The sequence below is a fragment of the Lolium perenne genome, chromosome 1, assembly GCF_019359855.2.
Source record: "Lolium perenne isolate Kyuss_39 chromosome 1, Kyuss_2.0, whole genome shotgun sequence".
Lineage (NCBI taxonomy): Eukaryota > Viridiplantae > Streptophyta > Magnoliopsida > Poales > Poaceae > Lolium > Lolium perenne.
Window position 1 is genome coordinate 88,508,169 of NC_067244.2, and position 23,432 is coordinate 88,531,600.

Below are 23,432 nucleotides of genomic sequence, written 5' to 3' on the forward strand. Positions count from 1 at the left end.
AGAGCGGGCGTCGTGCGGCGTGGAGGCGAGCGGGGTGGGCCAGGCGAGCGGGGCGTGCATGGAGGCAGCCGGGTGGCTGGGCTGCCCATGTGGGCGGGGCCCAGTCTGGGTGGGCTGAGCTGTGCGACCAGGAGAAGCTGGCCAGCGCAGGTTGAGGCCGGAGGCTCCGGCCGTGGTACCGGCCTGGGTACCGCCGGGACGCCCCAACCCCCTGGAAACTTACTGCGAGACATGGCGCATTAGCGGTACCGCGGGCGGTACCGAGCCCGGAGGCTCCGGCCATGGTGAGGCCGGTGGTACCGCCCGTGCCTCCGGCGGTTGCCCCTCTTCTCCTTTTCCTTCCTTTTACTTTTAAACCCAAATATGAAATCCAAATATCTTGAGATTGGAGAATCCAAACGGGATGAAACCAATTTTGTTGGAAAGAGGTCGACAAGAGCTATCCCTTCAAAAAGTGAAAATATGGAAACTATCCAGGGATGATTTTCTATAAATTTTAGAGTGAAACCTCAAAATACGAGAAACCGGGAAAATCACCGATATCGAAAACGCAACAAGTGATAAGCCCGAAATCCATTTTCGATGAACTAGAGCTTGTCAAGAGAATAAGCACAAGCACTAAAACATCACATGGATAAGATCCAAATAACAACCAAGAAAGATTATGCAAGGATGCAAAGGTTTGAGCTCTCCGAAGGATACGATCGAGTTACTCACTAGAGAGCCCTCTTGATAGTATGGCAACTAAACTATAAACCGGTCTCCAACTACACCATGAGACCGGTGAGAAAGAAACCCTATCAAGAGCAAACCTTAACCTTGCCCATTCCACTTGAGCTTGATGATGACGGTCTTGACCGCAACAAGATGGAACGCCTTTCTTGCTTGTGCTTGCTTGACGAAGTCTTGTAGATTGCTCCCCCATAAACCACCATGGGAGAGCTTCTTCTTCGGCGCAAATTCACATATCCATGATCACCATATGGATGGCAAGAGTCAAGCATAAGATCTCTTCGAGTTGGCTCATCTTGAACTTGCACTTCATTTCTTCATTCTTCATCATGTTGATGTCTTGAAGTAACTTGAGGGCTCACTTCATCTTCATCTTCAAGACATACTTGACACTTGATATCCTTCATCAATTTCTTCTTATTGCAACCTTGAAGCCAACATATGGTTCAAGAATTGCCTATGGACAACTCCTACAAATATAACTCAATGCAAACATTAGTCCATAGGGATTGTCATTAATTACCAAAACCACACATGGGGGCTCCATGCACTTTCAACGTCGCCGACCAAGAAGACGAACACCACCATGACACTGTCGGTGACGCCGGTCACAAGCATCACCATGTCGCCGACCACGAAGACGAACACCACCAGGACACGCCGATCACAAGCATGTGCACATCGCCGACCATGAAAACAAACATCACCATGACATCGTCGTTCACGTCGGTCACAACACGTCGCCGACCATGAAGACGAACACCACCATGACTCCACCACCATGGATTATCACCTCTCACTTCTCACCTATAATCACCATGTCGCCGTTCATGAAAATGGAGAGCGAGAAGTTGAGCAAAAGTACTCCAAAACTTAGTCACACATACATATAGATTGCAATATACTTGTGAGTCAATTATATATTAGTGTATGTACACCGAAACAAAAACCTGTCAACATGAAAGTCATGCGGAATGGTGAGATGAACCTACTCCTGAAAGGAAATCTCAAACGGTTGAGCGTGTGCGACGAATTTGACAAAATTCTCTTAAAACATCATACACGAAATTGACGATTTACGGCCGGCGAAACTTGAAACCGATTGTGGGAATTGGTTCGTATCAACGACACACATCTTTTTCGTGTACATCTTTTTTCGATTCAGACTATATTTGTGTTGATTTGAGAGAGGGTGTGTGGACTAGTGTAAGGGAGAGTGAGCGTAAGCAGCAACTCGTGCAGCCGTTGCATCGCTGGAGTCAATGTGGCGCGAGAACGGGCCTGTCCCTGAAGAACTGCCGAACTGGGCGTTCTTCCAGGGCCTGGCACGACGCTGCTTTGAGAATCGGTTCATGCAAGAATGCGGCTTGGGCCAGGCAGCCAATCGGGCCGAAAATTGCTGGCCCGATGCGAGCCAAGGGGCATGCAGCCTACCAAACGCGCCCAAGGTGATGATCATGTTGTTGGAGATGGGGAGCATGCACACGAAGAAAGGGCCTGTCCCAGCTCCTTATTTTTTCTGCTCAGTTCGCTGCAGCTAATCAAGGAGCAGGCCGGCTTGGAGGTGCTGATTTTGCACAAAAGTTGGTCGTCACGTTGGAAGGACTGACCCCAAGGGCGCGTTTGGTAGCCTGCATCAGTTTGCTGCACCACTGGCGCAGCGGGAAAGAGTCCCTTGCGCGTCGCAGACGGGCCATGGGCCATAAAAGCCCCGTTGTTTGGTGGCCTGCATAGAGTATTTTCGGCCCCGTGGAGATTTGGGCTCTGGCCGTTTGGTAGGTCGGGTTTCAGGCCTCGTAGCAGCCCAGAACGGCGCCGCTGTTGTTTGGTTGCAACTTAGAAACTGGTTCTGCTTACCTCTTACCTTCGGTGGTGAGGTTACCACCGATGAAAACACAAGGAAGCAAGGTTGGAAAAAGCGCTAGGCGTAAGTGAGGCGGTTGGCATTCGCCTAGTGCCTAGGCGATGCTTAAGTGGCCTAGGCAACCTAGGTGGGCATAGTTTATACCATCAAGTGTGTATATTTGTTACTATATGTGAATAAACATTATTTTATAGCATGTAAATGAGTAAATTTGTAATAACTACCTTTATAATATGTAACGGCCCCGTATAGTACCCCTGTTAGATTTGCTTGTTCTTTTCTTTTGTGCATCATCTTGTTATCATGCATCATATCATCCATCTTTTTAACAAATAAAAATTATTTTATACATCTTAATTATATTGTTCTCTCTCTCTCTCATATGGTTTCTATATAAAACCTCCCCTTGTCCTCTTGACTTAACAATACCTTAACACAAAACTTCCAAAACAAAATAAAATAATTTCAGATATCTTCATATTTGAATATAAAACTGGCTTTGTTCTATTTTGATTTTGCAATAGTTTTCCAAACAATTTTAAAATAAAAAGAGAAGGAGAAAAACCCTAACCCTCTAACCCTGGCCTTTCCCCTCTGGCCCTCTTTCCTCTCTGGCCCGGCCTGCACTTTCTACCCGTCGAGGCCATCAGGGTGGCCCAGCTCTCCCTTCCCCAGGCCTCTCTCCGTTTTTCCTCTATCCCCCGCAGCCCACCTAGCCCAAGTCCACCTTCTGGTCGTACCTGTTCGCTAGAGGAGATGCTCCTCCTCACGATGTTCCTGTCGTCTTCCCTGCACAGTCACGCAAAGGGCGTGGTACCGTGGTCCTCCTCGCGCCCTCTCTACTTTACCCCGGGAGCGCCACAACCACTCCATCCCCTCGAACCCTAGAGCTCTCCTCTTCCTCCCCCATCCTCGCGCCGCCAACCCTCTCCCCTTTATTTTTTTCTGTGAACAAAACGAGGAAGAAAACCCACACCACCGCCTCCACCTCGCCATGGCGCCGCCGCTACCGGCCGCCCCTCGACGAACCGAAGCCACCAGAAGAACCGCCTCGTCGTCCTCGTCTTCCCCCTGCAAGGAATCGAGCCGCGGCTCTTCCAATCGACGGCAGTTTCGCCGATACCTTCTCCGAGCCCGGCGGTAAAAGCTTCGATGCCGGCCGCCATACGCCTCCTCCGGCCGCGCGGAGCACTCCTGCACGTTCCTGGTTAGCGTGCGCATCTCCTTGACCGCTTGCCCGTCTTCTTCCCCCTCTAAATCGCTCTGCCCATGTTGACACTTTTTCTCCGCCGTAGGAGCTCACCGCCGGCGATGCTCCGGTGACCCCCTGGACCCATCACCGCCACCATCTGCTTCGCCATGTTCAGGCGCATCTCCGACACCATCTTCTCGGTCCTGGTTCGCCTTGAATCGGCGGATCAGTTCGCGACTTGATCTTCCACCATGGCTGCAGTTGTTCATGTGCGTCCGCTTCATGAATTGGTTCAAAACGCCACGCACCACATTTCGTTCACAAACGCACTACCAACCCAGTGGTTTGTCTCTTGGTCCTGATCACGTGAAACCCAAATTCAAGTTACCGTGGCTGCGAATTTGACCCTGCCTTTTCTGTTCCTTTTTGCATCAGATCCGGCGCTGATGGGCCTTGACCCAGATCCTCCGGCGTAGCCCGTTTCTCCGTGCGCCCAGCTCTTGTTCGTCGCCACCAGCAGTCCAGATCGGGTCCTGGACAGTGCAGGTCCGGCCCGTCTCGTCCCTTCTTTTGTTTTTGTTCAAATATTGTAAAATTCATATCTTGCAAACTGCAACTCGGATCAAAATGTATTTTATATGCTTTTTGATCAGAAAAATATAAGGAACATGAATATGCAATTCATATATCTGTTTGCATCTCGCATCACATAATTTCGTGCTAGTTTGCATTACCACCTAATATGTAACATATGGAATATGTGGGATATTATTTAAATTGTCTCGGTTCCATTTAACTTTGATATAGCTCACCCCTGCCATATTTTCTATGCTATTCCACCCTTAAATTTGACGGTATAAAATGCAACTGCAACCTAATTTGTGTGTTCGGGGTTCCGACTCCGATTAATATGGATAAGTTGCATCTCATTGATGGCGTGTAACTCACACGTTCGTTGGGAACCCCAAGAGGAAGGTATGATGCGCACAGCAGCAAGTTTTCTCTCAGAAAGAAACCAAGGTTTATCGAACCAGGAGGAGCCAAGAAGCACGTTGAAGGTTGATGGCGGCGGGATGTAGTGCGGCGCAACACCAGGGATTCCGGCCCCAACGTGGAACCTGCACAACACAACCAAAGTACTTTGCCCCAACGAAACAGTGAGGTTGTCAATCTCACCGCTTGTCGTAACAAAGGATTAACCGTATTGTGTGGAAGATGATTGTTTGCGTAAAACAAGAGAACAAGTATTGCAAAGTAGATTGTATTTCAAAGATAGAGAATTGGACCGGGGTCCACAGTTCACTAGAGGTGTCTCTCCCATAAGATAAACAAAGATGTTGGGTGAACAAATTACAGCTTGGGCAATTGACAAATAAAGAGGGCATGACCATGCACATACATATCATGATGAGTATAGTGAGATTTAATTGGGCATTACGACAAAGTACATAGACCGCTATCCAAAGATGCATCTATGCCTAAAAAGTCCACCTTCAAAGTTATCATCCGAACCCCTCCGTATTAAGTTGCAAAGCAGAGACAATTGCATTAAGTATGGTGCGTAATGTAATCAACTACTACATCCTTAGACATAGCATCAATGTTTTATCCCTAGTGGCAACAAGACAACACAACCTTAGAACTTTCTCACACTGTCCTGTGTGTCAATGCAGCATGAACCCACTATCGAGCATAAATACTCCCTCTTGGAGTTACAAGCATCTACTTGGCCAGAGCATCTACTAGTAACGGAGAGCATGCAAGATCATAAACAATACATAGATATAACTTTGATAATCAACATAACAAGTATTCTCTATTCATCGGATCCCAACAAACGCAACACATAGAATTACAGATAGATGATCTTGATCATGTTAGGCGACTCACAAGATCCGACAATGATAGCACAATGGGGAGAAGACAACCATCTAGCTACTGCTATGGACCCATAGTCCAGGGGTAGACTACTCACACATCACACCGGAGGCGACCATGGCGGCGTAGAGTCCTCCGGAGATGATTCCCCTCTCCGGCAGGTGCGGAGGCGATCTCCGGATCCCCCGAGATGGGATCGGCGTTGGCGGCGTCCGGAAGGTTTTCCGTATGGTGGTTCTCGTGATCGGGGTTTCGTCACACGAGGCTTTAAGTAGGCGGAAGGGCAAGTCAGAGGGGGCACGAGGGCCCCACACCATGTGGCGCGGCCAAGGGGTGGGCCGCGCCGCCCTAGGGTTTGGGCACCCCGTGGCCCCACTTCGCTTCGTCTTCGGACTTCCGGAAGCTTCGTGGCAAAATAGGACCCCGGGCGTTGATTTCGTCCAATTCCGAGAATATTTCGTTACTAGGATTTACGAAACCAAAAGCAGAAAACAAAGAATCGGCACTTCGGCATCTTGTTAATAGGTTAGTTCCGAGAAAATGCACGAATATGACATAAAGTGTGCATAAAACATGTAGATAACATCAATAATGTGGCATGGATCATAAGAAATTATCGATACGTTGGAGACGTATCGCATCCCCAAGCTTAGTTCGCTTCGTCCCGAGCAGGTAAAACGATAACACAGATAATTTCTGGAGTGACATGCCATCATAACCTTGATCATACTATTTGTAAAGCATATGTAGTGAATGCAGCGATCAACACAATGTATATGACATGAGTAAACAAGTGAATCATATAGCAAAGACTTTTCATGAATAGCACTTCAAGACAAGCATCAATAAGTCTTGCATAAGAGTTAACTCATAAAGCAATAATTCATAGTAAAGGCATTGAAGCAACACAAAAGAAGATTAAGTTTCAGCGGTTGCTTTCAACTTGTAACATGTATATCTCATTGATATTGTCAACATAGAGTAATATAATAAGTGCAATAAGCAAGTATGTAGGAATCAATGCACAGTTCACACAAGTGTTTGCTTCTTGAGGTGGAGAGAAATAGGTGAACTGACTCAACAATGAAAGTAAAAGAATTGTCCTCCATAGAGGAAAAGCATCGATTGCTATATTTGTGCTAGAGCTTTGATTTTGAAAACATGAAACAATTTTGTCAACGGTAGTAATAAAGCATATGTATCATGTAAGTTATATCTTATAAGTTGCAAGCCTCATGCATAGTATACTAATAGTGCCCGCACCTTGTCCTAATTAGCTTGGACTACCTGATCATCACAATGCACATGTTTTAACCAAGTGTCACAAAGGGGTACCTCTATGCCGCCTGTACAAAGGTCTAAGGAGAAAGCTCGCATTGGATTTCTCGCTATTGATTATTCTTCAACTTAGACATCCATACCGGGACAACATAGACAACAGATAATGGACTCCTCTTTTATGCATAAGCATGTAACAACAATTAATAATTTTCTCATTTGAGATTGAGGATATATGTCCAAAACTGAAACTTCCACCATGGATCATGGCTTTAGTTAGCGGCCCAATGTTCTTCTCTAACAATATGCATGCTTAACCATAGGATGGTAGATCGCTCTTACTTCAGACAAGACGAACATGCATAGCAACTCACATGAAATTCAACAATGAATAGTTGATGGCGTCCCCAGTAAACATGGTTATCGCACAACAAGCAACTTAATAAGAGATAAAGTGCATAATTACATATTCAATACCACAATAGTTTTTAAGCTATTTTTCCCATGAGCTATATATTGTAGGGCGAATGATGGAATTTTAAAGGTAGCACTCAAGCAATTTACTTTGGAATGGCGGAAAATACCATGTAGTAGGTAGGTATGGTGGACACAAATGGCATAGCGGTTGGCTCAAGTATTTTGGATGCATGAGAAGTGTTCCCTCTCGATACAAGGTTTAGGCTAGCAAGGCTTATTTGAAACAAACACAAGGATGAACCGGTGCAGCAAAACTCACATAAAATACATATTGAAAACATTATAAGACTCTACACCGTCTTCCTTGTTGTTCAAACTCAATACTAGAAATTATCTAGACCTTAGAGAAACCAAATATGCAAACCAAATTTAAGCATGCTCTATGTATTTCTTCATTAATGGGTGCAAAGCATATGATGCAAGAGCTTAATCATGAGCACAACAATTGCCAAGTATCACATTACCCAAGACATTAGTAGCAATTACTACATGTATCATTTTCCAATTCCAACCATATAACAATTTAACGAAGGAGAAACTTCGCCATGAATACTATGAGTAGAAACCAAGGACATACTTGTCCATATGCTACAGCGGAGCGTGTCTCTCTCCCATAAAGTGAATGCTAGGATCCATTTTATTCAAACAAAACCAAAAAACAAAAACAAACCGACGCTCCAAGAAAAGCACATAAGATGTGATGGAATAAAAATATAGTTTCAGGGGAGGAACCTGATAATGTTGTCGATGAAGAAGGGGATGCCTTGGGTATCCCCAAGCTTAGACGCTTGAGTCTTCTTGATATATGCAGGGGTGAACCACCGGGGCATCCCCAAGCTTAGAGCTTTCACTCTCCTTGATCATGTTGCATCATACCCCTCTCTTGATCCTTGAAAACTTCCTCCACACCAAACTTAGAACAACTCATTAGAGGGTTAGTGCACAATAAAAATTAACATATTCAGAGGTGACACAATCATTCTTAACACTTCTGGACATTGCATAAAGCTACTGGACATTAATGGATCAAAGAAATTCATCCAACATAGCAAAAGAGGCAATGCGAAATAAAAGGCAGAATCTGTCAAAACAGAACAGTTCGTATTGACGAATTTTAAAATGGCACCAGACTTGCTCAAATGAAAATGCTCAAATTGAATGAAAGTTGCGTACATATCTGAGGATCACTCACGTAAATTGGCATAATTTTCTGAGTTACCTACAGGGGAAAACAGCCCAGATTTGTGACAGCAAAGAAATCTGTTTCTGCGCAGTAATCCAAATCTAGTATGAACTTTTCTATCAATGGCTTTACTTGGCACAACAAAACACAAAACTAAGATAAGGAGAGGTTGCTACAGTAGTAAACAACTTCCAAGACACAAAATAAAAACAAAGTACTGTAGGTAAAAACATGGGTTGTCTCCCATAAGCGCTTTTCTTTAACGCCTTTCAGCTAGGCGCAGAAAGTGTGTATCAAGTATTGTCAAGAGACGAAGTGTCAACATCATAATTTGTTCTCATAATGGAATCAAAAGGTAACTTCATTCTCTTTCTAGGGAAGTGTTCCATACCTTTCTTGAGAGGAAATTGATATTTAATATTACCTTCCTTCATATCAATGATAGCACCAACAGTTCGAAGAAAAGGTCTTCCCAATATAATGGGACAAGATGCATTGCATTCAATATCCAAGACAACAAAATCAACGGGGACAAGGTTATTGTTAACGGTAATGCGAACATTATCAACTTTCCCCAAAGGTTTCTTTGTAGAATGATCAGCAAGATTAACATCCAAATAACAATTTTTCAAATGGCAAGTCAAGCATATCATAAATTTTCTTAGGCATAACGTAAAATACTTGTACCAAGATCACATAAAGCATTACAATCAAAATCTTTAACCTTCATCTTAATGATGGGCTCCCAACCATCCTCTAGCTTTTTAGGAATAGAGGCTTCGCGCTCTAGTTTCTCTTCTCTAGCTTTTATGAGAGCATTTGTAATATGATGCGTGAAAGCCAACTTTATAGCACTAGCATTAGGACTTTTAGCAAATTTTTGCAAGAACTTTATAACTTCAGAGATGTGGCAATCATCAAAATTCAAACCATTATAATCTAAAGCAATGGGATCATCATCCCCAATGTTGGAAAAAATTTCAAAGACTTTATCACGAAGCTTTTAATGATTTAGCGATTTAGCGAGCTTTCTCGCGCTTTGCATTAGAAGTGGAAACATTGCTAACACCAATTCTTTTATTATTATTAGTAGGAGGTGCAGCAACATGTGTAGCATTAGCATTACAAGTGGTGGTAATAGTCCAAACTTTAGCTACATTCTTCTCTTTAGCTAGTTTTTCATTTTCTTCTCTATCCCGCCTAGCACGCAGTTCAGCCATTAATCTTATATTCGCATTAATTCTAACTTGAATGGCATTTGCTGTAGTAACAATTTTATTATGATGATTCTCATTAGGCATAACTTTCGATTTCAAAAGATCAACATCAGCAGCAAGACTATCGACTTTAGAAGCAAGTATATCAATTTTCCCAAGCTTTTCTTCAACAGATTTGTTAAAAGCAGTTTGTGTACTAATAAATTCTTTAAGCATGGCTTCAAGTCCAGGGGGTGAACTCCTATTATTGTTGTAAGAATTCCCATAAGAATTAGCATAGCCGTTGCCATTATTATAAGGATATGGCCTATAGTTGTTACTAGAATTGTTCCGGTAAGCATTGTTGTTGAAATTACTATTTTTAATGAAGTTTACATCAACATGTTCTTCTTGTGCAACCAATGAAGCTAATGGAACATTATTAGGATCAATATTAGTCCTATCATTCACAAGCATAGACATAATAGCATCAATCTTATCACTCAAGGAAGAGGTTTCTTCAAAATTTACCTTCTTACCTTGTGGAGCTCTTTCCGTGTGCCCTTCGTGAGTAGTTGATCATCATATTATCAAGAAGCTTTGTTGCTTCACCAAGAGTGATGGACATAAAGGTACCTCCAAAGAGCTGAATCCAATAAATTCCGTGAAGAAAAATTTAGTCCTCGCATAGAAGGTTTGGATGATCATCCAAGTAGTCATCCATGGGTTGGGCAATTTTTAACCAAAGATTTCATTCTTTCCCAAGCTTGAGCAACATGTTCAGTATCTAATTGTTTAAAATTCATTATGCTACTCCTCAAAGATATAATTTTAGCAGGGGGATAATATCTACCAATAAAAGCATCCTTGCATTTAGTCCATGAATCAATACTATTCTTAGGCAGAGATAGCAACCAATCTTTAGCTCTTCCTCTTAATGAGAAAGGGAACAATTTTAGTTTAATAATATCACCATCTACATCTTTATACTTTTGCATTTCACATAATTCAACAAAATTATTAAGATGGGCGACATCATCGAACTAACACTGCAAAATTGCTCTCGCATAACAAGATTCAAGAAAGGTGTTTAATTTCAAAGAATTCTGCTGTAGTAGCAGGTGGAGCAATAGGTGTGCATAAGAAATCATTATTATTTGTGGTTGTGAAGTCACACAACTTAGTGTTTTCAGTGGTTGGCCATTTTAGCAACAAGAAATAAAGCAAACTAGATAAAGTAAATGCAAGTAACTAATTTTTTTGTGTTTTTGATATAGCAAACAAGATAGCAAATAAAGTAAAACTAACAACTAATTTTTTTGTATTTTGATTTAGTGCAGCAAACAAAGTAGTAAATAAAACTAAGCAAGACAAAAACAAAGTAAAGAGAATGAGAAGTGGAGACTCCCCTTGCAGCGTGTCTTGATCTCCCCGGCAACGGCGCCAGAAAAAGAGCTTGATGGCGTGTAACTCACACGTTCGTTGGGAACCCCAAGAGGAAGGTATGATGCGCACGGCAGCAAGTTTTCCCTCGAGAAAGAAACCAAGGTTTATCGAACCAGGAGGAGCCAAGAAGCACGTTGAAGGTTGATGGCGGCGGGATGTAGTGCGGCGCAACACCAGGGATTCCGGCGCCAACGTGGAACCTGCACAACACAACCAAAGTACTTTGCCCCAACGAAACAGTGAGGTTGTCAATCTCACCGGCTTGTTGTAACAAAGGATTAACCGTATTGTGTGGAAGATGATTGTTTGCAGAAAACTTGAGAACAAGTATTGCAAGAGATTGTATTTCAAGATAGAGAATTGGACCGGGGTCCACAGGTTCACTAGAGGTGTCTCTCCCATAAGATAAACGACATGTTGGGTGAACAAATTACAGTTGGGCAATTGACAAATAAAGAGGGCATGACCATGCACATACATATCATGATGAGTATAGTGAGATTTAATTGGGCATTACGACAAAGTACATAGACCGCTATCCAAAGCATGCATCTATGCCTAAAAAGTCCACCTTCAAAGTTATCATCCGAACCCCTCCGGTATTAAGTTGCAAAGCAATGACAATTGCATTAAGTATGGTGCGTAATGTAATCAACAACTACATCCTTAGACATAGCATCAATGTTTTATCCCTAGTGGCAACAAAGACAACACAACCTTAGAACTTTCTCGTCATCCGTCCTGTGTCAATGCAGCATGAACCCACTATCGAGCATAAATACTCCCTCTTGGAGTTACAAGCATCTACTTGGCCAGAGCATCTACTAGTAACGGAGAGCATGCAAGATCATAAACAACACATAGATATAACTTTGATAATCAACATAACAAGTATTCTCTATTCATCGGATCCCAACAAACGCAACACATAGAATTACAGATAGATGATCTTGATCATGTTAGGCAGCTCACAAGATCCGACAATGATAGCACAATGGGGAGAAGACAACCATCTAGCTACTGCTATGGACCCATAGTCCAGGGGTAGACTACTCACACATCACACCGGAGGCGACCATGGCGGCGTAGAGTCCTCCGGGAGATGATTCCCCTCTCCCGAGTGCGATCTCCTGGATCCCCGAGATGGGATCGGCGTTGGCGGCGTCTACGGAAGGTTTTCCGTATCATGGTTCTCAGACCGGGGGTTTCGTCACGGAGGCTTTAAGTAGGCGGAAGGGCAGAGTCGGAGGGGGCACGAGGGCCCCACACCACGTGCCGGCGCGGCCAAGGGGGGGGGGCCGCGCCGCCCTAGGGTTTGGGCACCCCGGGGCCCCCCTTCGTTGCGTCTGCGGACTTCTGGAAGCTTCGTGGCCAAATAGGACCCTGGGCGTTGATATCGTCCAATTCCGAGAATATTGCGTTACTAGGATTTCGAAACCAAAACAGCAGAACAAAGAATCGGCACTTCGGCATCTTGTTAATAGGTTAGTTCCAGAAAATGCACGAATATGACATAAAGTGTGCATAAAACATGTAGATAACATCAATAATGTGGCATGGATCATAAGTAATTATCGATACGTTGGAGACGTATCACTCATCATCATTGCCATGTCATGCATGCCTGCATCTTGCTCATGCCGGTTCTTTATCCGTAGTAGTAAGACTTGCATACGTTGTGTGTGTTCCAACATTTGCTTCTTCCCGGATAGGATCACGAAGTGGTGATGTGAGATACGACGAGTTCTTCGACAAGTGCTTCTGCAGCTTTTCACAAGCGAGTCCTCTCTCTTCACCTATTTTACATTTTGCTCCCCCTCGCACTGCTATACATAGGTTGCGCTTCTTTATCGAGTCACCTGTCCTATTCCACTTGTTTACCATGATAATCCTATATGTATCATTCCTTACCCATAGCCGTTGTTTGATGTTTGAGCCTTGCGAGTCATAGGCCTGTTTAGGCTCTGTTGTTTATCTCGATCTGTTATCGGGATATGTTGGGTTGTTGGGAGGTTATCACATTCTCTATCAGTTGTTGGAGATACACATGCTTTACTTATTTGTTAACAACTAAAATTGTAAGCAGAGGCATCTGTGAGCCCCTTTGCGAAAGCATCGGAACTTTGACTCGCTAATGTCCCCTAGGACCCGAGTTCTTGTTATCTGTTCCGAGATTGAGCGCTCTACTCGTACATGGTGACGATTATCGGGACCCCCCTCACCCATTACCTTTTCTCAAGTCAGTTGAAAATGGGGCCACAACCTTGGTTTTATTTGCCTATGCCATGTATGCCATGCTTTACTTACTATTTCCTTCGGGTGTTTACTTCCTGTTGCCTTCGGGTGTTTATATTCTGTATTGTACCCCGCGGGACGTTTAGCAAAGCGTGTGGTTCGCACGCCTAGCCGCCGTCGCAAACCCTGAGTTCGCTTCAGAGTACGGCCGGACTTCGTTACGGGTAGCTTAGTCGGGTGTCCCCCCTAGACTTTCTTGTTGAACTGGGAACGGTCTTGTTGTGAGACATCCACCTGTCGTAAGTGGGTCGAGCATGCTTATGGTTACATTTGGGCAACCCCTACAGGGTGTACATCTTATCGATAAGCCATGTCCGCGGTTATGGACGACTTGGAATTGTATAACTTGATCATAGAACAACTTACACTGTTATCTTGTTGCTAATAATCTGATAATAACTTGCGTAGTAATATAGCATTACTACAACCAACATATAATAAAATTGTCAATCGTGGAGTGCCTTTTACATTGCTTCTTTGCTTTGTTGAAGGGGATATGTGTAATCGGCTGGGTTATGTTTGTGTAGTATTTTACCTGTTACCTTATGCGCTCTCTTATCTTCTCCGATTAGACGGATGTTGTAGCGTGTCTCTATTGGTTATAGTTTTGCTGCCGCTAAACCTACCATATAGCCCCAGGCGATATATTCGCCCGGCGAGCATAGCCATTTCTAGTTTCGCTAAGTACGTGCCGGAGTTCGTTCCTTGGTACTTACTCTCGCCTTTTCCTTTTCTCTTCTGTTTCCTCCCTTTTGTCGGCAACCGATGGCCCGACTTTGACAGGTACAAGATGACGACGTTAGCAAGGTTACCCTTCCGGCTTGGCCTGGGCAGGGTTATGGACGCCATCGTTTATCTTCAGGACTCTTAGTCCAATTTGTATCTTGTCCGTACTCGGACATATTCGATCTTCTGTATGATTTGGATCTTTGTATTGTATATTTGTATCTTGACTCGTTGGAGTCTTTGTTGTAATATATGTATCTTGTGGGCTCTATTGTAAACCTGTTGTAATGTTACTACTCGTGGTAATTACTCTGGCATCACGTGTGTGATGTCGTGCACGTCGTGTTGGAGGGCGTCTCTGAATCGATATCGTGCGGATTTTGACGGGATCGCTGGAATCCTCATGGTACCGGTTCCGGGGCGTCACATAATAATGCCCATCTAGCTCGATCATGAAGTATGACATGATTTCTTATTGTGGAAGATAATTTCTTGGTTACACTGCCTAGACTTCCACTTATGCCCTAGGCGAGGCGTTTGTCCATCGCCTAGTGCCTAAGTGTGCTTAAGCGGTGCCTAGGCGTCGCCTTGTCCAATAGAGCAAGGAAGAACACAGTTCAGAGTTCAGACAGAGTAAAGCAGTGATAAAAGTTCAAACACCTTCATAGTTCAGCACACAGGAGGATCATAGTTCAGTTAAAAAGACGAACATAGTTCAGGACACACATAGTTGAACAGACGAGTGGAACAACAACACAGACCAGGAGCTTCAGACATGGCTTTGGAAGACGAAACACCTGGTCGCGTCTCCATGGTAACGGCACATGGTCATCACCTCAGTGCAGGTGTATTCGAAGATGACCACATTGAACTGAAAGGTGGACACCTTCTTGAAGACGAGGAACTGGCCTATCTGCAGCTGATGAGCGACGGCGAAGGCCGCCCACCCCTGGTCGATGTACACGTCATCGCCTTCTCTCACCATAGTCATCCTCCAGTAGCAGCCTGTGTTGGTGGTGACGACGATGTTCGAAGGGACTTCTCCGAACCACCTGACGAAATCACGAGGGATCCGTAGCCGGTCGAAGGTAGGCTTGAAGACGATGTACAGGAACTGGTCCTTACGCAACATCCGGCTGGAAGTGGCCGATGTTAGCCGCCCTTCGCTTCTTGGACGGTCCCTCGTTGGGGGTTGATGTCTACGCACGCTTCTATTCCTTTAGACAGTGTTGGGCCTCCAAGAGCAAAGGTTTGTAGAACAGCAACAAGTTTCCCTTAAGTGAATCACCCAAGGTTTATCGAACTCAGGGAGGTAGAGGTCAAAGATATCCCTCTCAAGCAACCCTGCAATTAAGATACAAGAAGTCTCTTGTGTTCCCAACACACCTAATACACTTGTCAGATGTATAGGTGCACTAGTTCGGCGAAGAGATAGTGAAATACAAGTAATATGGATGATTGTAAGTAGTAATTGCAATCTGAAATAAATATGGCAGCAAGTAAACATGCAGTAGAACAGTAAATAAATGGTGATTCGATATTTGGAAACAAGGCCTAGGGATCATACTTTCACTAGTGGACACTCTCAACAATTATCACATAAATAAATAACTTCCCTTCACTTGTGCTACTTTCTCACACCCTCTTGTTGGATAACAAACACCATTCATTGTGTAGGGCTAAAAAAGGACACCTCAAGCCGGAGTAAACTAGCTCCACAACATCCCGGAACAGGGAGTGACAGGTCACGATTCATTACACTCTGCAGAGGTGTGTTGCTTTACCCATAAGAGATCTTAACCTTGGTGCCAACCGGGCAGCTTTCCCGTCCACACTTCCTTCGGTGTGAGGCCCGGTATAAGGTCATAGCCAATCATATTACTCTGCTACCTCGCACACCCACCCTTTGTTGCATACCCCGACCCTGGGTCCTCGCCGGTCCTCTTATACCAATTAAGGATGGACCCCGACCGCGACAACAGTTCTGGGCTCTACCATAAACTCCTTCGCCGGTAGCTGCAACCCATCATAGACCGCATTACCGTGGGGAATTAGAATGGGATCCCCACCCTCCGGTTGTTCTCGCAAGATACAACTGCTACGGTAAGCGCATCCATTGATGTACAAGAGGTGGAAATACGACTGACTATTCCGTCCCACTCCAGATCTTATGGTTAACACGGGTATTACGGTACAAGAATCACTGGACGACATTTGTTGTTTAATCCTAGATGGATATAAACCCTTGCAATGGAACCTCCACCATATCAACACAATCCATGGTTCCATTGCCCACCACTTAGTCATATTCATAGTTATGAAATTAGTGGTTTTGCTTTTTATGCAATATTGATAACCATAGTACTTTGCAAGTAGTTTGGTAAAAATACTCGAATGACATGAGCAAGTGATGATCTTGCCTGAACACTGCAAAGTGTTGCAGTTGGATGGTGTGGACTGACCCTTGTCCTCTGTTGCTGAAAAATAGCATCATTGTCCGATAAGGGCAATGGTTAAAGAAGCAATTATGCATGATTCAGCTTTTAGGGTTGTTTTCCCCCTTCCGGTGTTTTTATCATTTTATGTGAGAGGTGAATACTAAGAATGATTTAGGGATACTTTGTTTAGGGTAAAATACTACCTTGAAATGTTGTCAAGGTGTTTTTAAAGTCCAAAAGCATTTATGGACATATTTTCATTATTGAAAATATAAGGTGTGATTTAGATGATTATTTTAATCATCAAATTTGGACTTAATCTTGTTTGTCTCCAAAAATTCCTTTTAATATTTTATTATGATAGAGAATTTTATCCTGAGTAGTTTTCATATTTTTAATTATTTTTAGAGCTATTTATCATTTTCTATGCATTTTCAAAGTTTCAGGGTTAAATGGATTTGTGAAAAGTCTAAAATGCCCCTGGGCCCACCTGTCAGAGTAGCCCAGTGGTTAACCCTAACCCGAGCCGCTCGTCTGGTTCGGTCGGACGCACCCGTCCCCTTCCACTCGCGCACGCGCTAAACCTAACTCCTCTGAGCTCTGGCGACTCCCGCGTCGCCGCCGCCTTCACCGATTTTCTCCGGCCAACTCCGGCCATCGCCGGCGGTGAGATGGGGTGCATCTGAACCGCCGTTCGACGGCGCTTCAGATCCACCGCGTCGATCTGTTCTTCGTCGCCTCCTCGTTTCGCCCCCAACTTCTCTGCTCGCCTGGCCGTGGTGATTCGCGGCGGTTCGTCGCCCGCCGACGATCCTGGTGCCGTGGCGCGGCCATGTGCCTCGCCGTGGTGATGATGGGGCGCTGTGCTCGGCGACGCCTGGCCTGGCTGCGGCCTGGCGCTGCCGTGGTCGGCCCGTGCCGCCGTGCCGCCATGGGCACGCCGCGGTGCTCTGCTCCAGGTACGTTCGCCTCCTGTTCTTCTTCCTTCTCTCCTCCTCCTCCTTCTCTAGCTCTAGCTACTGGCCTTGCTTCCCCTCGTGGAGATGCTGGCCATGCCGTGATGCTGCTGCTGTGCCGTGCTAGGGCTAGGCATGCTGCTGCGCTACTGCTGTTGTGCTTGATCTGGGTGCGCGTATGCTGCTGTGCTGTGTTGTTGCCATGAATCCTAGCCGCTGTGCTGTGCTACTGCTATGCGTATGCTGTTGCTGCCATGGATCCTAGCTGCTGTGCTGTGCTGTTCTTCTCTATAGCTTGTTGTTGCAACTCATGAGTTGCTCATGAGCATACTGTGATGCTATGCTATATTTCATTTGCTCCTGCTGTTGCTATATGACTCCTGCCTCTCCTGTGTGTGCAATTCCTTGCCCCTGGCTTGATCATGATGCATGATCCTTGCATTTTTGCAAGTGCCAGTGCTCCTGGTGTGCTATCTCTTGTGCTTATATTCATGGACATGCTCAATTGAGCCTATCTGTTGACTTGACAGCTCCATCCCTTGATGGAGTGCTTCTGGATACAATTGTAATTAGCTCATTAGCTTATCTGTGATGCAATTCATTAAGAAATGTGACTGTTTAATTAATATAGTCATTGTATTGATGCTAGAGTTGGTTCTAGCATGCTGTAGCATGCTCCAGCAAACTTCTGATGATCTTATGATCATCAGTTGCTTGTGAAAGCTGCTATGTTGTTGCTGTGCCTCACTGCTACTCAATCTGTGATGTGTGTGTATCACAGACCTGTGCTGGTGTGTGGTGGTGCTTGCTCAAGCATCAGTTGATGCTTGCAGTGATCCTCTGGATCATGTGCAAGTGTTCCAGTTACTGGTGACTTATGTATTTCATTTATCTGTAAAGCTTGTCCTTGTTTATTGGATAAATGAGATGAACTGCTTGCAGTGATGATTCTTTTCTTTAATTTTTCTTGAGCTTGAGGGATGCCAACCATTTGTTGGGGACCCTAGCTCACTCTGAACCCTCTGGGTGATGATGGGTGGCTTTGTTGACTGGTTTTGTGGTTGAGGTGGCCTCAACAACAACTCTTTGCTGTTCAGGAAGCTCCCACCCTTGTTGGCTTGCTGTGGCTTAGTGAATACCTCACTGGGTAATTCCTTGTTGGATTTCCAGTGATCTTTGCTGTTGACAAACAAGAATAGACACAAGTTGTCTATCTGTCTGATGGTGTGCTAAGCCTTAGGTGCTAGGTGACTTTGGTTGATTGGATAGGATCATTTCCTTGATGGATTTCCTTGGTTAAGCCACTGTTTTGGTTAACCAGTGTTCCCTTGGTGATTTCCTATTTGCTTCACCCTTATTTGCTTGCACCAACTGACTTGGTAGCCAGATGATGACACAAACAGGGTACTCAACCCTATGGCTTGTGTGTGTTTGATGCACATGCTTATTTATGAGCAAAACAGATGTTTGCTCATGGATTTTGGTATACCTCACTCCAGCTCCTAGATTAATTTGTTGGTGTAGAGGATTGCTTCTATGATGTTCTTGTGCTTGCCCTGCTCCTCCTTGCAAGCTGGTGCTGCTTGATTAATTTCTGTGGTTTGCTGGACTAGGTTGAACAACAGTGGCTGTTCTTGCTGTTCTTGTGTGTGTTCTTGTTGTTCTTACCCAGATGCTCCTTGTCGATGGAATGGTTAGGGTTTGGCTGTGAAAAGCTTATGTATGCCTCTCCTCTGCTTCTCTGGTCGATAGCAAGGTCTGGCACCATTTTGGTGAGTCCCTGGCTGTGTATGTGTTGGTGAGCATGCACCTCACCTTGTGAGCTGCTTGCACTGTGCATGGTTGGGACTTGTGTGCTGTGGATCAGCTCGGTTGATCATGGTCATATCCTCTCATTTTCACTTTTCTTGCTAACCTGCCAAGTGGCTTTGCCACTTGGCATAACCATTTGCTTGGTCTTTGTGTGCGTGCAGGGACAATGTGATGATCAAGATCTTCTTGAGCAAGATTTCCATGATGATCATCTTATGTAGATTAGGATAGAACATTTACTTGTAATTTGCTTTCTTTTTCTTTTTCCATTATTCAATTCTTGTAATGTGTTGTAATATTTCATAATTCAATTCTGAATATTGTAAATGACAATGTATCATGTGTGATTATCAATAAAGCTCCAATTTTCCTTAATGAGCTTTGTATAATAGTTGTACTATTTATATTCTTGATTATTTATATTTGTTTAATGAATTACCTTAATTTTGAATTATGAAATAATCATGTGATGTTTAAATTTGAAATTCAAACACAAGTTTGTTTGAATTCAATCATGCAACTTAAAGTTGTGATGCACTAACTCTCCTCTCTTCTCAAAACCCTATTTGAGCCAAGTGAGATACAAGTTTATCACACTCTCGAAACCCTAACCCTGTAAGGAGTCGAGAGAGAAACTTGTCCCCCTTCGATGCAGTTTTCTTTTAAAAGCGCGAAATTTCCCCAGAATTTATGATGCAGTGCACATCCCTTTCTAAAATCTACTCCTCAATCGTCTCTAAACCTGGGACATTACAATCCCTTAGTGGACAAGTGAGCTAGGCCTTTGTGGCGTTGCTCACCGGAGAATAGGGTGAGGCCTTTGTGGCGACCACACCCGATGAGGGTGCTCCTCGGCAATACCCACCATGAGGGGATTAGGGATGACGGAATCTTGCAGGCTAGCACGAGACATCGGATTCCAAACAAACGGGAATAGAGATTTACCCAGGTTCGGGGCCCTAGTTGAGGTAAAACCCTTACTTCGTGCTTGTCCGATCTTGATTATCGAATATACCAGTTACAATGGGGTAGCCGATAGGCTGTGGTGGTTCTCTCACTGAGAGGCAAGGGTTCTAGGTTTCTAGCTCTAACTTGCGTTGGTTCTACGTATTGAAGTTGTGTCTTGACAGGCTCTCTCCTGGCCTTTATATAGCAGGCCAGGTCCCGAGAGTCCTGTCCGAACTCGACTAGGTTACAACAAGATTTATTCTAGTCTTTCCTTGTACATCATCTTCTTGCCTTGTTCGTCACGAATTCATCTTCAAGTAGGTCTCCTTCACGGGAACCGACGCATAGGCCCACCTTGGCTATTGGGCAATCTTCTTGGGCCCCTAGTTGGGCCGGAGGAGATAGACTAATGTCGGGTACCCAAAGGGTAATGCCCACATCAGTAACCCCCGAGTAACTGGCCAAAGTAAAGCTTTGGGTAGGGATTATAATTGTCTTCATCCGAATGTCCATAACTGTTGAAAAGATTTGGTCTTTCTTCGTCATCTTGAAGTCGAATTCTCTTGATATCGGGTGCACGTCCAGCGGCTCCCGATGGGAGTAGCCCCCTAGTCTAGGGACGGATGCTTGCAACCGTGCATAGACTCAAGTTGTACTACTCGAAGATTCTGATGCCAATGCTTTCCGAACTGCCTTCATCATCCGATATCTTTTTATATATCGGGTCTTCAAAAACTTCGAGTCAAGTCGTTTAGTATGATAGTACATAAGGGATAAAAGCAACGTGCCTAGTCTTACTCGATAAATCGATGCTAGTTAACTGCCGATGGCAAAACAACGTTACTCTACTCACGATCAAGTCCTCGGGCTCGATCATGGATCTTCTGGAACCTTCGGGTTCATTTTTCTTCTTCTTCTTCAGTAGTTTTTATCGGGTGCACGTCCAGCGCTCCCAATGGGAGTAGCCCCCGAGTCTAGGGACGGATGCTTGCAACCATGCGTAGACTCAAGTCGAGCAACCCAATGCTGTAGATTCCTTTGGATGCTTTACAAATGAGGAGACGATAATTTTGACGACATCATGAGTGACGTGATAACTACAGCTGCGGGTTTGACTGGACATGACCTGACAGACCCAACCCTGTTCTGAGCAGTCTGTTTGGGAAATGACCGATCATTGCACTTCATCCGAGGCGCCTCATCAATTTCCGCGCGTAGTGGAGGTAGTTGTCCTTTGGTGTGATTACCGTGGTGACACGTGGTGTTCTAGATTCGCGTCCAATATTTATGGCACAGATCCACCTGACCAAATCCTTGGTAACTTTCCCCTTTATAAAGAGAAATGTAGATTTTACTCCTTTTCTCCCTCCTATTGCTTTCTTCTTCCTCTGCTCTTGCAACTCGTAACCGCCACGCCGCCACCACCGTCGTGCTTCAGCCATCGCTATCTCTGAAGAAATTTCAAGATGGTGAAGAAGAAGGGTGCCGCCGCAGACAGCGTCGCCACGAGCACCACTAGTCCCAAGATCACTGTGGCTGCAATGAGGAAGATTGCACCAGAGGCTTCCGCCGCTACTACTAAGGAGTCCCCCGACGATTGGCCTGCTTCGACAATGTCGAAGCGTGACGATAAGAAGGCACGCAGCCTCGGCCTGATCCCAGACAAGGAAGGATACATCATCCTACTAGGTTCAGATTCGCGCCCCAATCGTCCTGCTAGTTTTACTATAATGTTTGCGGCGTTCTTGTACCTTGTATTATCTAGCACATGAGTTTCTTCGGCGTATTCTGCTTTCGTATGGGATTCAGCTTTGGCAATTAACTCCAAATTGTATCCTTCACCCTGCAATCTTTATCACTTTTTGTGAGGATTTCCTTGGCATCGATCCTTATTTGGGCTTATGGAAGAAGATTTTCTTTGTTAAGCATTATAGTAGTAGCAATGGATCCTTCATCACTAGTGGGGTTGGTTTTGTTGTTCGAAAAGAAGTGAACTACTTTAACTTCCCAATGAGAGAATCAGTCCAGGGATGGAGGTTGAAGTGGTTCTACCTTAGAGACCCATCGACAGCTGGTCACAACACTTACCTGACGAAGTTTGTTGACGTCCTTGAAGCTGTGCCGAATAAGTCTTGGAAGAACATACTGACAATCGAAGAAGAAATAGTAGCAAGCAAGCTATTTGAAAGAGTATTGGAGATAAAGAATCCGATGGTCAAACGATGATCCGTACTGAGGTTGCCGCTGTATTATTGAAGCGTCGCATCCAACCGGTTATGTCTAGAGCTCATCAAATGTGGCTGTACTCGGGTCCCAAGGACGAAACTCGAATCAATGTTGCAGAACTGTCAGAGAAGGAACTGATGGACGAGGTCAGACGTTTGACCCATTTTAGCCAAGAAGATTCAGTTCCCCTACTAGCCCTTCATGAGCCGTATGACATTGCTCACCAACCATCCAAGGTAACCTTTTAGCTTTTTCCTGTTCAAGCTAACACTTGCATCCGACATATTTTGTTTTATCTTATCGAGTCCTTGTTTGTTCTGGCAGATTCCTCAACTGCCGAATATTTTCCAATTGTATCCGAGGATGAAGAAAATCCTGAATAAGGGGATTCTACCACCAATGTAGGATCCTATAAAGAAGTGGCAGAGGACAGTGAAGCTTCCAAGGAAGAAGACAATAATCCTAGCACCCTGATGACCCACAAGTATAGGGGATCGCAGTAGTCTTCGCGAGAAGTAAATCCCAATTTATTGATTCGACACAAGGGGAGACAAAGAATACTTGGAGGCCTTAACAGCGGAGTTGTCAATTCAGCTGCACCTGGAAACAGACTTGCTCGCAAGAGTTTATCAGTAGTAACAGTTTTATAGCAGTAGCAGTAGTGAAATAACAGCAGTAGAGTAACACAGACAGCAGTAGTGATTATAGTAAACAGCAGGATTAAAATACTGTAGGCACGGGGACGGATAACGGGCGTTGCATGGATGAGATAAACTCATGTAACA

At 44.6% G+C, this 23,432-nt stretch overlaps 1 long non-coding RNA gene across 2 annotated transcripts; it reads left to right on the forward strand.

The window, feature by feature from the left end:
• The first annotated feature begins 3,412 nt into the window (after positions 1-3,412).
• On the forward strand, positions 3,413-14,605 carry LOC127304916 (uncharacterized). 2 transcript variants are annotated; one of them, XR_007853594.2, is made up of 4 exons: positions 3,413-3,803; positions 3,892-4,131; positions 4,224-4,334; positions 14,325-14,605. It is a non-coding gene; the product is annotated as an uncharacterized lncRNA (long non-coding RNA). The 2 variants fall into 2 exon arrangements; XR_007853593.2 differs by having other exon boundaries at positions 3,414-3,803; positions 12,959-14,605.
• The last annotated feature ends 8,827 nt before the right edge of the window (positions 14,606-23,432 follow it).